The following is a 13,372-nucleotide window of genomic DNA, read 5'->3' as shown; positions in this document are numbered from 1 at the left end:
GTGTGTGTGTGTGTGTGTGTGTGTGTGTGTGTGTGTGTGTGTGTGTGTGCCCACAAGTAAGAGCTGAGTGGAGCAATGTCATGAGTTAGAGCCCAGATTATATACACTGGCTGAAGAGCTATTACTGGCTGATTCTGTTTAATGCACACTTTGTCATCATCACTTGAAATTAAAGATCCAAGGCAACGTTTAAAAAAGTACTTAACATAAGGGAGGAGTGGCTTCTGCCAATTGTTTACCAATTTGTCCTTTACAAGATGCAAGGCATATTAAAAAATAAATACGATTCTACAGGAGCTTTGACTGGCCTGAAATTCTCACTCTTGTTTAGCCAAAGGTAGTGGTTCTTACTACCTTTGCCTTAGTTCATCTTGAGGGCCGAATGACAGAAACAGATTCCCTCCCCAGAAAAATGCTCATATTTACAAATTTTTTATGTATGGTTTTGGAGCATTCTTGACATATTTCCTCCCCTGAAGTTCTTGGATTTCAGATGATGCACTGCGAATTTAGGCAATCGGCCCCCAGAGACAGTCATCTGAAGGACAATTTGACTTTTAATCTTGAGTTTGAACCCTGATCCTGATATCACATAAAGCTGTATTACACTTTTTTTTTTTTTTGAAAGGGGTCTGACTCTCAAGGGATGGTGTGATCGATACACTGGTTTTCACACTGGAATATATCCGCTCGTTCTTACATCTTCTTAGAAAACAAAGCAGTCTTTCAATTCTAACTTAGTTCAAAAAACCTAATGAATGAGAAAAAACACTCCCTAGAAAATTAAGGATTGGCATTAGAATGATGTTCAAGAAGCAGATAGCCATGGAATTGATGAAATTCATATTTCCATGAATGTCCTAGTTCCCAGTTGGATAATGAGCGCCTGAGCCCTCTGCTTGCAGAGCAAAGTGAGGGTTTTGCATTTAGAGAAGGCAGCACCATGTTTGTTCTCGAGCAGACATTCTCTGTTTCTCAGTGCACGTTCTTTAATTCAGGAATCTCTTTTCTACTTTTTGCCTCAAAATAGGTCCAGACGCTTCATGTCTTGATTTGATTTTCCAAATTCCTTCTTTAAAAAAAACCATTCCTTCTCTTCATCAAGCACAGTCAATACCATCTGAAGTTTAGCTCAGGGGACTTGAGGGTGGGTATATTCCTAAAAATGACTTGTGTGTCTGTGAGCCTTGTACTATTTTAAAGTAAATACATGTGGTCTTCTTGGAAGATACCCCTAATAGCAGCCAGTTTGCTTGCCCACATTTGAATGGCATTTAATAATTCACAAAATGCTCCCATATCTATGGTGTTATTTTTTTTATTGTTTCATTTTTTAAAGAATTTGGAACCCAGATAAAATATAGAAAATAGTAGAGTGTTGGGTGTTATGCACAAACAATGAATCATGGAACACTACATCAAAAACCAATGATGTAATATATGGTGATTAACATAACAATAAAAAATTTTAAAAGGTGGAAAAAAAAAAGAAAATAGTAGAGTGAACTTCCTGTACCCAACATCAATAATCAGCAACTCATAGCCAGTCCTGCCCCATCCATTTCTCGACTTTCCTATAATATTTTATTTTATTTTTTTATTTTTTAAAGATTTTATTTATTTATTTATTTATTTATTTATTTATTTATTTGACAGAGAGAGAGAGAGTGAGCAGGCACAAGCAGGGGGAGCAGGCTCCCCACCTAGCAGGGATCCCAATGCAGGGTTTGATCCCAGGACACTGGGATCATGACCTGAGCCGAAGGCAGATGCTTAACCGACTGAGCCACCTAGACACCACTTTCCTATAGTATTTTAAAGCAAACCCATTTAAAGCATGTATTTTTACCCATAAATATTTGTGTCTTTAAAGTTCAGAAATCTTTTAACCTCAATACCATTATTCTACCTTAAAAAATCAATCTTATAACATATGATCTGTATTTTGAATAAAGGACAAGTATTCCTATGTCAAACTCCTAGGTGAGGGAATGAGGCTTATAAATTGTTGAGGCTTATAGATAGTAGATGAAAGCTTAGATTCACTCTATGCTCTTGGCTTTGATTTGGGTGCCCACGTTCTCAAATGTGCTTAAAAAATCTGTTTTGTTTCTTGATACTTATGTTGATAAATTGAATGATTATTTTAAGCATATAACTAACAATATTTGTCATTGTGATTTAATATCAAGTCCATTTGTGGCCATATTTCAGTCTTGTTAGTATTTAACCATCTATCCCTTGGGTAGATTTTTTTTTAAATTTTTTTATTGTTAATCACCATACATTACATCATGAGTTTTTGATGTAGTGTTCCATGATTCATTGTTTGCGCATAACACCCAGAGCTCCACGCAGAATGTGCCCTCTTTAATACCCATCACCAGACTAACCCATCCCCCCACCCCCCTCCCCTCTAGAACCCTCAGTTTGTTTCTCAGAGTCCATAGTCTCTCATGGTTCATCCCCTCTCCCATTTCCCCCCCTTCATTTTTCCCTTCCTACTACCTTCTTCTTTTTTTAAATTTTATTTTATTATGTTTTTTTTCATTTTTTATTGTTATGTTAATCACCATACATAACATTATTACTTTTTGATGTAGTGTTCCATGATTCATTGTTTGTTCATAACACCCAGTGCTCCACGCAGAATGTGCCCTCTTTAATACCCATCACCAGGCTGACCCATGCTCCCACCCTCCCTTGGGCGGATTTTAAGCCAGAACTAACCTGAATTCTACTTCCAAATCAGTTCATCTCATAAAGAAAGTAGTTCTTTTGTTTTGTACAATCTCTATATGAATTACTGCTTCTGTTTGATGTGTTTTTCAGAAGAATAATTCATCCATGAAAGGTCATTTCACATCAGCCTTACAAAAGAATAACCTTAATTTTGTATGAGTTAGTTGTATAACGGGTTGTATGCCTCTTGCTCATACACAGCGTCCTTTCTATGTTCCTAGTGCCTCACCAGGTGCATGGCACTGTGTTTGGTTGAATATTTCAAAATGTCACAACAGAGGTCTTGTAGCAGTAAAATTTGAATCAAGAAACCAGTTCCCAAAGTTCCCAAATTTTACAGAAATCCCAGCCTCCATAAAGGAGAAAAGTCCTAAACTGGAAAAGTACTAAAACCATAGAACTATAAAACTATAAAACTTAGTTAATCCTAGTGTTGTGCATGAAACATGACTAGAAAGAAGTAGAAGGAAGCTCACCAAATGCATAAATGTGCGAGGCTCTCAGCTAGACTTTTCAATGATCATGAAAATCAAGGCCTCTCCCCATTTGTACAACTTTGCTTCTAAATGTTGACTGATTACCTTTAGATTAAATATATTTTTGTTGCTATATGTTAAAAAACAACGGAAAACTTGGAATGCTGACAGCAGAAAATGCATGCTTCCTTGCTCTTTAACAGCTTAAGCACTACGTTTCTCTCAATTTTATGTAGGTTAGAACTGTACCCTTCTTCTATATCATTAAGCACTAGTTGCCTGATTATAGTGCTTTGGGACACTGTTAAAATTGTGCCCGAGGCTTTTCAGCAAATTCAGCGTTAAAGCAAATGATCCCAGTAGTCAAAATTATTTACTAAACACAGTACAGAGTTTCTTTTAGAAAGATTATTTAAGGCCTATTACACTTGCTAGATCCTTATATTACAAAATACTTGGGTACTTAGCAAAGCTGTTGCCTTTTCTCATGAGGCCTTTTTTTTTTTTTTTTTCCAGCACCAAAATGTTAAAGGAGCATTATATATTTGGGTAGAGCAGACTCACGTAGATATTCTTAATCTGAAAGCAGTTTCCTTTATTTTAGGCCATTTTCAACAGGAATAGTGAGTTGTTCTGTATCAGGGCATTATTTATAAATACAGAATTAAAAGGTTTATTTTATTTTATTTTATTTTGTTTATTTTAAAGATTTTATTTATTTATTTGAGACAGACAGAGAGAGAGAGAGAGCATGAGCAGGGTGAGGGGCAGAAGGAGAAGCAAACTCCTAAAAGGTTTATTTTTAAAAATATTCTTTTTGTGTTAAAATGTATAGAGCTATGTAAGTTATGAGGGATTTGGATGTGTCCTCAATCATCCCGTTGTTTGGATATCTTCCTTTTTAAATCTCTGTGTGTAAAATGTTATCGAACCTCTTACATTATTGACATCCAACAATAACCATTGAGAACTCTGAGGCATTTTCTCATCTATTTCTTATTAGATCTCCATAGTTCTCCGCTAGCTATTTCCAACTCCATTTTGCAGAAGAGGAAATTGAGGCTTTGGATGGATAAATGGCCCTTGTAAAGTTACACTGCTGCTAAGGGGCAGGAGTGTGAATAATCTGTATAGGTTAAGCTTCTGAGTTCTTGAACCCAATTTCTGTGTGTGTGGGGGGAGGGCTCCCCCAAACAATTCTTGGATACCAGCAGGGTGTTGGAGAATCCAAATCAATTCCTACACTACCCAGCGATAGAATCAGGGTCCAAAGATTGAGGGCTTAGTGGTACAAGATGCTACCCACCCCCGTTCAGAGATCAGGTGCAAGTCCAGGTTGTTACCTGTATTTCTGACCAATTGGCTATAAATCAGAGGTTCCCATGACCTCCTCCTTGGGTTTAATTAATTTGCTAGAGCAGCTCACAGAACTCAGAGAAACATTTTATTTACTAGAGTACCAGTTCATTACAAAAGAATGTAATACAGGAACAGCCAGATGGGAGAGATGCACAGGGCAACGTATGTGGGAAGGTCTCAGAGCTTCCACACCCTCTTCAAGCACACCATTCTCCCCAAATTTCCATGTGTTCACCAACCTGGGAGCTCTCCAACGCCTATTCTTTTGGGTTTTTTATGAAACTTCATTATATAGACATGACTGATTAATTCATTGGCCACTGGTGGTTGATTAAACCTCCCACTCCTTCTCCGTTGGTCAGGAGGTGGGACTAAAAGTTTCAACCCTCTAATCACATGATTGCTCCTCCTGACAGCCAGCCCCCCAACCTTAGTTGGGGTCCAAAAGTCATTTTGGATGTGCTATGTGATGACATAGCAAAACCCTTTATTGCTCTCATCACTTCAAAAATTCCTAGCTTTTTGGGGGACACCTCAGGGGCTCAGTCAGTTAAGCATCTTACTCTTGATTTTTGGCTCAGATCATGATCTCAGGGTTGAGGAATCGAGCCCCAACTTGGGCTCTGGCTCAGTGAGGAGTCTGTTTGAGGTTTCTCTCTCTCCTTCTCCCTCTGCCCCTCCTCCCTGCTCACGTGTGTGTGTGTGTGTGTGTGTGTGTGTGTGTGTGTGTGTGTGTTCTCTCTCTCTCTAAAATAAATAAACCTTTTAAAAAAGAAGAGAAAATTCCCAGAGTTTTAGGAGCCCTGTGCCAGAAAAGGGGATGAAGACCAAATATATCTACTTCTTATGATAGATCACAATACCACAGGTAAAAAAATGAAAGCAGTAACACAATTTATAATGTGTACAGAAGATAGGGTCCAAAAAGGAAATCTCTAGTATGAAAACAGAGATCTCTAAGTTATGCTGATAAAAAGTTAAATAAAATATGTTTTAAAATTGGTGACATATTTTTAACGAAATATTTCAAAAGCCCTGTAGCATATTGTTCTTTAAACCACTGCCATCTAGAGTAATCTGGGTTTTCATATATCAGATTTGCTTAAGGTGGAATGCATCTGTATAATTTGGAACTATATTTATATAACACTTAAAAAGTGGCCTATCCTTTACCATAAATGAAATGCAGTTCACCACTCTTGGTCTTTATAGATAAGAGAGATCGTGGTGTCCTTTATTGTATTGACAGAATATAACGATGTTTATATCAAATATCACCTTCATAGGTGGCCTATAAAATCCTTTTATGCCTCCCCTGATCTGTATGAATGTACAGTTAAGGTCTGTGCTAACTACGTACTTCAGATGGAACATAGAAATGTTATTGATTTTTATCATAAACAGTTTCTTTTGGGGGCATTTAAAATTTTTATTTATTTTTACTTCTTAAAAATAATCTCTATGCCCAACGTGGGCCTTGGATCAAGAGTCACATACTCCACTGACTGAGCCAGCCAGGTGCCCCCTTTGGGGGCATTTTTGAAAAGTCTGTGTTACTTTTTTACTTTAGACTGTGGGAGAATGCCAAAGAAGATAATTTTACTCAAAGAATCACCTTAAATTTAGTGTCTGTATTTTTGATTCATAAGACCAAACAAAACAAATAAGCAAACAGTAATTTAAAAAATTCTCAAGGGAAAATCTCAAGGAAAAACTTATTTTGGTATAGTTTCAGACTTGCCTGGCACACAGTGGGCACATCAAAAATATTTGTTAGACTGACTTTACCTTGTGTCAAGGACGTTTCTTAGTAGCAATCCTGACACCAATGTGTGATTTGACACTGCTGCCTGTTGGATTCTCTGGGACGCAGGTTCACATAGCAATTAGTGTAGAGGAAGGTTAAGTTTCCTCAGGGAAAGAACCAAGGATGGGCAGATGGAGAAGCTGGTCTGCATTGCAGTCTCAACCAAGGCTTCAGTCCACCCCTTAGGGAGTTTTCAAGATGGGTTGGCTCTTCCAATTCCTTCTTGTTCCAAGAGGGGCCTTTTTAATCTGGTATTGACCAGTCATTAATGTGGGCTGCCTCCTTCCCTCCCAGGACAGAGAGCCTCACTTGGGGAGAGGGTTGACTGGGAAGATAGCAGTACTTCATGTGACTGGAGTAATAGGAATGAGTCCTGGTACCCCGAAGGGGCTTCTGAGAGGTGTAGCACGGTGTCCAACACAGAGACTATGGCCAGTGAGCTAAATGAAGCCAAATTGGTAGAAGGAATATTTTGACTATGCTGTGTCTTCTCCACACCCCATTTTTCAATCTCTAATTCTGTTGAAGGATGGGCATTTTTTGTTTCTTTCATGACTTTCAGCTCCCAGGTAGACTTGCGAGGTCTGACTTGGCTAATTATTCTGAAAATTTCCTATTCATTATCTCACATAGCAGGGAGCCTCTTTGGACCGTCAAGCCTGTAAATTTATGATTGCACATTAATCAGTGAAATATAATTGCTAGCTGCTGCCTTTGGGCTTGGGGCACGCTGTATATGCTGGGATAGATACAATTAGCCCCAAGGTTTGCTCAGGAGCACTCGCGCATCCAACAAGAAAATGAGCATTACGGTAATTGAAAAAATGAACATCTTGGGTCGTTTTCTTGCTGGCAGTGGTTAGAAACTCTTATCATTGAATTGCCCTGCTTTGTTTTTCATTATCTCTCAAAAGCATTGGTAGGCAAAAAACTACAGTAGTTCCCCCTTATCCACAGTGGATATGTTCCAAGATCCCCAGTGGATGCCTGAGACTGTGGATAGTACTGAACCATATATATACTGTGTTTTTTCTATACATGCATACTGGTGATAAAGTTTAACTTACAAATTAGACACAGTGAGAGCTTAACGACAATAACTATTAATAAAACGAAACAATTATAACAATATACTGTAATAAAAGTTTTGTGAATGTGTTCTCTTTCTCTCAAAATATCTTGTACTGTACTCCCCTTTCGTCTTGTAATGATGTGAGTAATAAAATGCCTAGGGGATGAGATGAGGTGAGATGAGTGATATAGGCATTGTGAAGTAGCTCTTTCATTTTTTAAAGATTTTATTTATCTATTTGACACACGTTGAGAAAGAGAGAGAGTGCACAAGTGGTGGGGAGGGGCAGAGGGAGAAGCAGGCTTCCCAAAGAGCAGGGAGCCCGATGCGGGGCTCGATCCCAGGACCCTGGGATCATGACCTGAGCGGAAGGCAGATGCGTAATGATTGAGTCACCCAGACGCCCCTGTGAGGTAGCTTTGAGCTACTACTGATGATATGTCAGAAGGGGGATCATCTGTTTCTGGGCCGTGGTTGACGGAGGGTAGCTGAAATGGCAGGTAAGGGGGGACTGTTGTATTTGACACACACAGAACTGTAGCTTGTTTGGGGTGAGGAAGATGAAGTTCAAGAGGAGGAAATACTAAGTGGTAAAGCAGCACGCATTCAGTGCTCTGACGTCTCTGTGGAATTCCACTAGGTGGAATGGGATGGTAGAACTTGACCTGGCAGTTCTGAAAGTCTTCTGAAAGTGTGTACTTGATTTTAGCGGTGTATACTTGGGAACATTTCTCTTTTTTTCCCTACTGCATATAGCTGTCATTAGATGCGCAAAATGATCCACGATACCAAAAAGTTTAGGAATCATTACGCTAAAAATAAAACAAAACAAATTGCCCTCATTCATTCTCTGATTTAAAGCTATTCTCTCTATTATCATGCTGAAACATCTATTTAGACGCTTCACAAACTTCAACTTTTCTATAACTAATTTATCACAAGCAAGTCCTATCACTGTTTTGCCTACGTCTGTTAATAACATCACATTCACAATTATTAATTGTTCCATGTAGAAGTCTAGGCATTTGTTTTCCCCTCCCCTCTCTTGCCCACTTCTGAGATCCCTGTGATGAAGTGTCTTCTATTCTAGAAATCATTTACCTTGCCGGACTCTTGGTACACACTTGCTCAGATGCTTCATGAAGCCCTTGTTCAATGGCAAATAGTTCTGGGTCATTAAAAGGGAGGAGCAGAAAATGTTTTCTTATATCAGGATAGAAAGAAGGAGTCACTGAGGTCTAGTTAGTGAGAAAATACCTACCTAGCCTCTTGCTTTGAGGTGATGGGTGAAGGAAAGGGCCTTTCCCAGACCAGTCTGAACCTTGCTACCTTTGCATCGGGGGAGATACCTGAGCTGGAATCAAGCACTTGTGGGCTGGGTTTAAGAAGCCAATAATCTTTGAGATGACCTGGTGTGAACTCTGCTTGGTAGCAATGCTTTATACCTGGTAGGGCAAAAGGATCCACTCAAATTCACAATTTTGAAGACATACAAATGCCATTTAAGCAAAGAAAAGGCAGGTCACTCAAGCAAAATTTCTTGTCCCCAGCAAAGTTAGGCAGGTTTTCCCCGTGTCTGAAGAAGTCTGCCACACATTGTTGAGCAAGAAATTGTTCTCCTAAGACCTCCCTTTCTATTCCCCATGTATCCTTACAGTGAATTCATCCTTGTGAACAGTTTGTGTATCTCTTCCTTGGAACTCTTGAGAATGTGACTTGCTGGGCTAGAAAAACCTCTACAGCTAAAAAGAAACATTTTCCTGCTGATGATCTCACAGGTATTTTACTGATGCCTAAAATTCCAGTAACTAGATACAAAGTGTGTCATTCCATGAGGAAGGATGAGGAATAAGGGAGGAAAAGAAGGGAGTTGACTAATATTTACTGTGCATCTGTCATGGGATGGGATCGGTGCTAGGCCTTTATTCAGATGATCCGTTTGTGTACTTGATCCTACTTTCCAAAGTAGATGTAATTATCCAAGAAAAGGACATTAATGTCAGTGAGTTTATGTAACCTGCCCAAAGTCAATCACATTGTCCTTAGGGGAATTTGTCATGACTAGGCTACCAGCATTGTGCCCCAGGACAAGCTCACAGGGGCTCTCACCCCAGCCCTAGGGTGCTAACTGCATCTGTTCTGGGCTACTTCAGAGCTCCCTTTTCCATCTGTCAGGGGTCCATCGCCTGTTATAACTAATTTCCTGTACTAAAACCCTCATATTTTGAAATGTCACAGTGGTTTCTGTTTTCCTGACCAGAATCTGATTGTGTGTGTTTGTGTGTCCAAGCTTTGGAGGGGACAGACACACAGCTGATAGTACCAAAGGCTGGAGAAAAATAGAACCATCTCTGGCAAACTGCTGGCTGCCTCAGAGGATCGTTAGAGAAGACATTGTCTTGACCAAGAAGCTCTTGGAAGAAAATGTCTGAATTTCATGTTATCCACGATAAGCACATTCCTTAATGCATGGAAGTGTGAGGTTCAGAGAGAGGCTCAAGATGATGTTTCTGTAAAGCAAATGCAAAAGGCCACACAGAGGAATCAGATTTTTATCCTGTGACCTCTTTTCACTAAGTTAGGTGCTCAAAAAAGACTCATTTGCAATTTGATTCCTTTCCCTAGAGATGCCCAAGCGGTCTGCCTTCCTGGGTCCAGTCCCTCTCTTACCTTCAGAGGGCTTGAGATTAGATGGTACACAAGATTTGAACCCCTCCTCCCAATTACCCAGTTTTTCCTTTTACTCAAATGTCAGTGAATGCTTTCAACCATTTTTTTCTTCTCTTTTAAATTTTATTTTATTATGTTTTTCAACTGTTTATTCTAAAGAAACAAATTACCTATTTATTGAAAAGAGTTAACTGTAGCTTGCTGACAACAGCATTTAATTCTCAGGAGCACCTGTCAGACTTTGAAAACATTAAAATCTCATCGAAAACATTTCAGGAAGTATAGCCAAAACCTCATAAGTGACTTTCTAAAATCTGTTCTGCTCAGATGTATTCTAGATAATTAACTGGTATAGTAGTTTTCATATTCTGGGTAAAGGTTGTTTGTTTCTTCTTTTTTTTGTAATAAGTTAATGGGCTTCAGAAGTTTTTGTGTATTTTTATATACTCATCTTAAGTTCCATAAATAGATACAACATGAAGCAACAAAGATGAAATGACCACATTACGTTGAAGACCTACAATCTGTCCAAAGGTGAGGACACCTTGTTTCATGTTGGATAGTGGCAAGTGCACATAATTGATAATTCTTCTTCTCCCACCTTGTTCTCCAAACTCGTTCTCATGTGGAGCCCTCCTGGGATGCACCAGATGGAATGATCAAAAGGCCCAGGTGGGAGAAACGAAGTCCCCTGAATGCAAAGCAGTTTAGAATGGAGTCTGAAATTCTAGCTGGATCCCCACTTTCTGGGGTGTATTTCATGTAATCTTGTCCTATAATTACTCAATGAAAATAAGATTTCCACAACCAAACATACTGGGGGAATCAGGCATAAGGTGACTCCTGGAGATTTAGCCCATACATCATATGTTAAAGACTCTGAGAAGTCCTGCAGTAAAGAAACCAATCGAACTTTGTGAGAGGAAATAATTTCCACATTTATGTGACCACAAAGCATCTTTTTCCTTTTACGTTTTACATGGCACAGCAGTCCAAACTAATTTTCCTTGGAATGTGTTTTTGGGATTCTGTGAATAAATGAAAGAAAAAGGTGAGCACATTTAAAGGCTTCTTCAGCAAAAGAGTGACGCCTGGAGAAAGATTAGATTCAGTCATTTTTACTTTCTGAAAAATAAAAGGCATCTTATATCCATTAGGACTTTCTGTTGAAAAGGATAGAAAAACTTTCAACATCGTTTAAAGCAAAAAAAGTGTAGTTGGTCATTCACAATACGACAAAGTCCAGAGTAGACTTGGTCTCAGACACTGCTAAATTTCGGGATCAAGCAATGTTTTACTCCACCTCCAGTCCTACCATTATTCTGAGTCCTTCTGTGGTCTCTGGAAATCCTCTGTTTGTGGCAGCTTAGTTGGTAGCTATGGAAGTTCCATTTGTGTTTTCAGGGTAGAGTTCAATGGAAAAGGGACCCCTTCTTTGGTAAGACTAGTGAGCGAACCCCTTTCCAGTGAAAGGAATTGTGAACGGAGGCAGGGAGGACCCACAAAAGAAACTGAGGATTGTTGTGAGAAGAAGAGGCAATGGGTGCTGGGAAGGCACACAAACAAAATGTCTGAAGAACAATCTAGTGCATCTCCATGATCTATTTTTCTGTTGCGGTACCAGGAAAAAACATATATCCTAAGCATATCCTTAGGCTATGCTCTAGAGGTTATGTGTGCTTACTTGAGTGACAGGAGGAGGGGAGAAGCTTGGAGTGTTGGCTGGATTCCTGTACTGCGCTGGAGCAAATCGGAAAGAGATTTTGGTTCGAAGCAATCATTGACAGGGTGGAAAGAAAAGCAGTAGCTCTTTGAAGAAAAGAATGGGTATGACCATTGAACTCCCCTGGACTCAAAATGTGGCCCAAGTAGTTTGTACTAAGGAGCCCCCTGAGGCAAGGAAAGAAGAGGCCAAAGAAGACAGAGAAGGAAAAACTGAAGCCATGACCGGCCCTTGTTGAGTCTCATTGCTCTGGTCTTTAGCATTTCTCCTCGTCCACTGTCTATTTCCTTACAATTTCCCCTCACTTAGAGGGTTACCCCCAGTTCTTCACTTCGCTCGTCTTTCTTTCCCTTAGAGATCTCCAAGAATCTCCCTTTCTACAAGTGATCACACAGCACCCGACCTCTGTGGCTTGGATCTAGGAGTCTCCTTATATCTTGTGCCTGGATGAGAGGTGGGATGAAAATGGTTATTTACTGTAAGTAGGGAAGATACTTCCATTGCAATCCAAAGTGGTATTCTGAGTGATTTCTCTTCCCCCTCACCCATGTCAATACTTTATGTGTATTGAAGTTCAATCTGTGTGTGTGTGTCTATTGTGGTGCTTTTATGGATTGTTGCCCAAAGAACCTCATAGGCCTGCTCCTCCCAGCCCTCCAGCTCCCTCTCTCATCACTCGCTGATGTACACCTTATGCTCCATCAATGCAGACCTCCTGCAATTCCCCATCCATTCTTAGACTGGGTGCCACTGTCCTGGGTTGGGTGTCCTAGAAACAGCCTGATATGTGGATCCTGTGCCAGTGATTTACTGAAGGAGTGCTCTCAGGAGAAACCTGAGACAGAGTGAGGGGAGCAGGGTAGGACCAAGAAATGTGCCAGACAAAGATGTGAATGCAGCTGATCCTATAGAGAGCTCTGGAGCACAAATTATACCACAGAGTTCTTCTGTTTTGAGGTAAGGGCACTGGCCTTTTATATCGCCATACCAGTCTGTCATTGGCTGTTGGCCCCTTTTGGAAAGGGCATAGTCTCCCGGGCCTTCCCAGGTAAGTCACAAGTCACCTCCCTTAGGCTGGAACCATTCTTAGAAGAGTGCAGCGGTGAGCTGCTAACAACCAATGCTCAAAGCAGCCCAGAGAGCTACTACAACTATTCTCAGGGTTCGCTCACATAATTCACTCCCTGAAAAATCATCAGCGCTTCCTCCTGCTCTACTGCCTGAAAACTTGCTTCATTGTTAAAATTCAGATTGCTAACTCCCATCCTTAGAGATGCTGAGCCAGTCACTTTGGGGTAGGGCCCAATAATTTATATTTCTAACAAGTTCCAGGGGCATGTTGATGCTGCTGGTCCAAAGCCCCCACTTTCTGAGGACCGCTGGTTTAGTAAATTCTCTCCATCCTTCATAACTCAACTGAGCTATCATTTCCTTTAGGAAAAACCTTCCTATTCATTTGTACTCCCATCACCCTTCCCCATCTTGGATGACTACCCTTTTTGCTTCACTAACACCCTATGCAT

General features: G+C 40.1%; 1 long non-coding RNA gene across 3 annotated transcripts in view; it reads left to right on the top strand.

Annotated features, from left to right (window-relative positions):
- Window positions 1–13,372, top strand: part of LOC141370693 (uncharacterized) — a 171,939-nt gene that overhangs the window by 127,120 nt on the left and 31,447 nt on the right. Inside the window, exons 1-2 of one of the 3 annotated variants that reach the window (XR_012374953.1) lie at window positions 9,112–9,234; window positions 12,205–12,327. This is a non-coding gene — a long non-coding RNA (uncharacterized lncRNA). Of the gene's footprint in view, window positions 1–9,111; window positions 9,235–10,551; window positions 10,661–12,204; window positions 12,328–13,372 lie in introns of those variants that run through there. The other 2 variants (XR_012374954.1, XR_012374955.1) reach the window with 2 other exon arrangements.

This window comes from Callorhinus ursinus, unplaced genomic scaffold (genome assembly GCF_003265705.2).
Source record: "Callorhinus ursinus isolate GAN/ISIS: 27379988/994484 unplaced genomic scaffold, GSC_fseal_2.0 scaffold42, whole genome shotgun sequence".
Classification (NCBI taxonomy): domain Eukaryota; kingdom Metazoa; phylum Chordata; class Mammalia; order Carnivora; family Otariidae; genus Callorhinus; species Callorhinus ursinus.
This window is presented reverse-complemented; position numbering and strand designations above follow the sequence as displayed.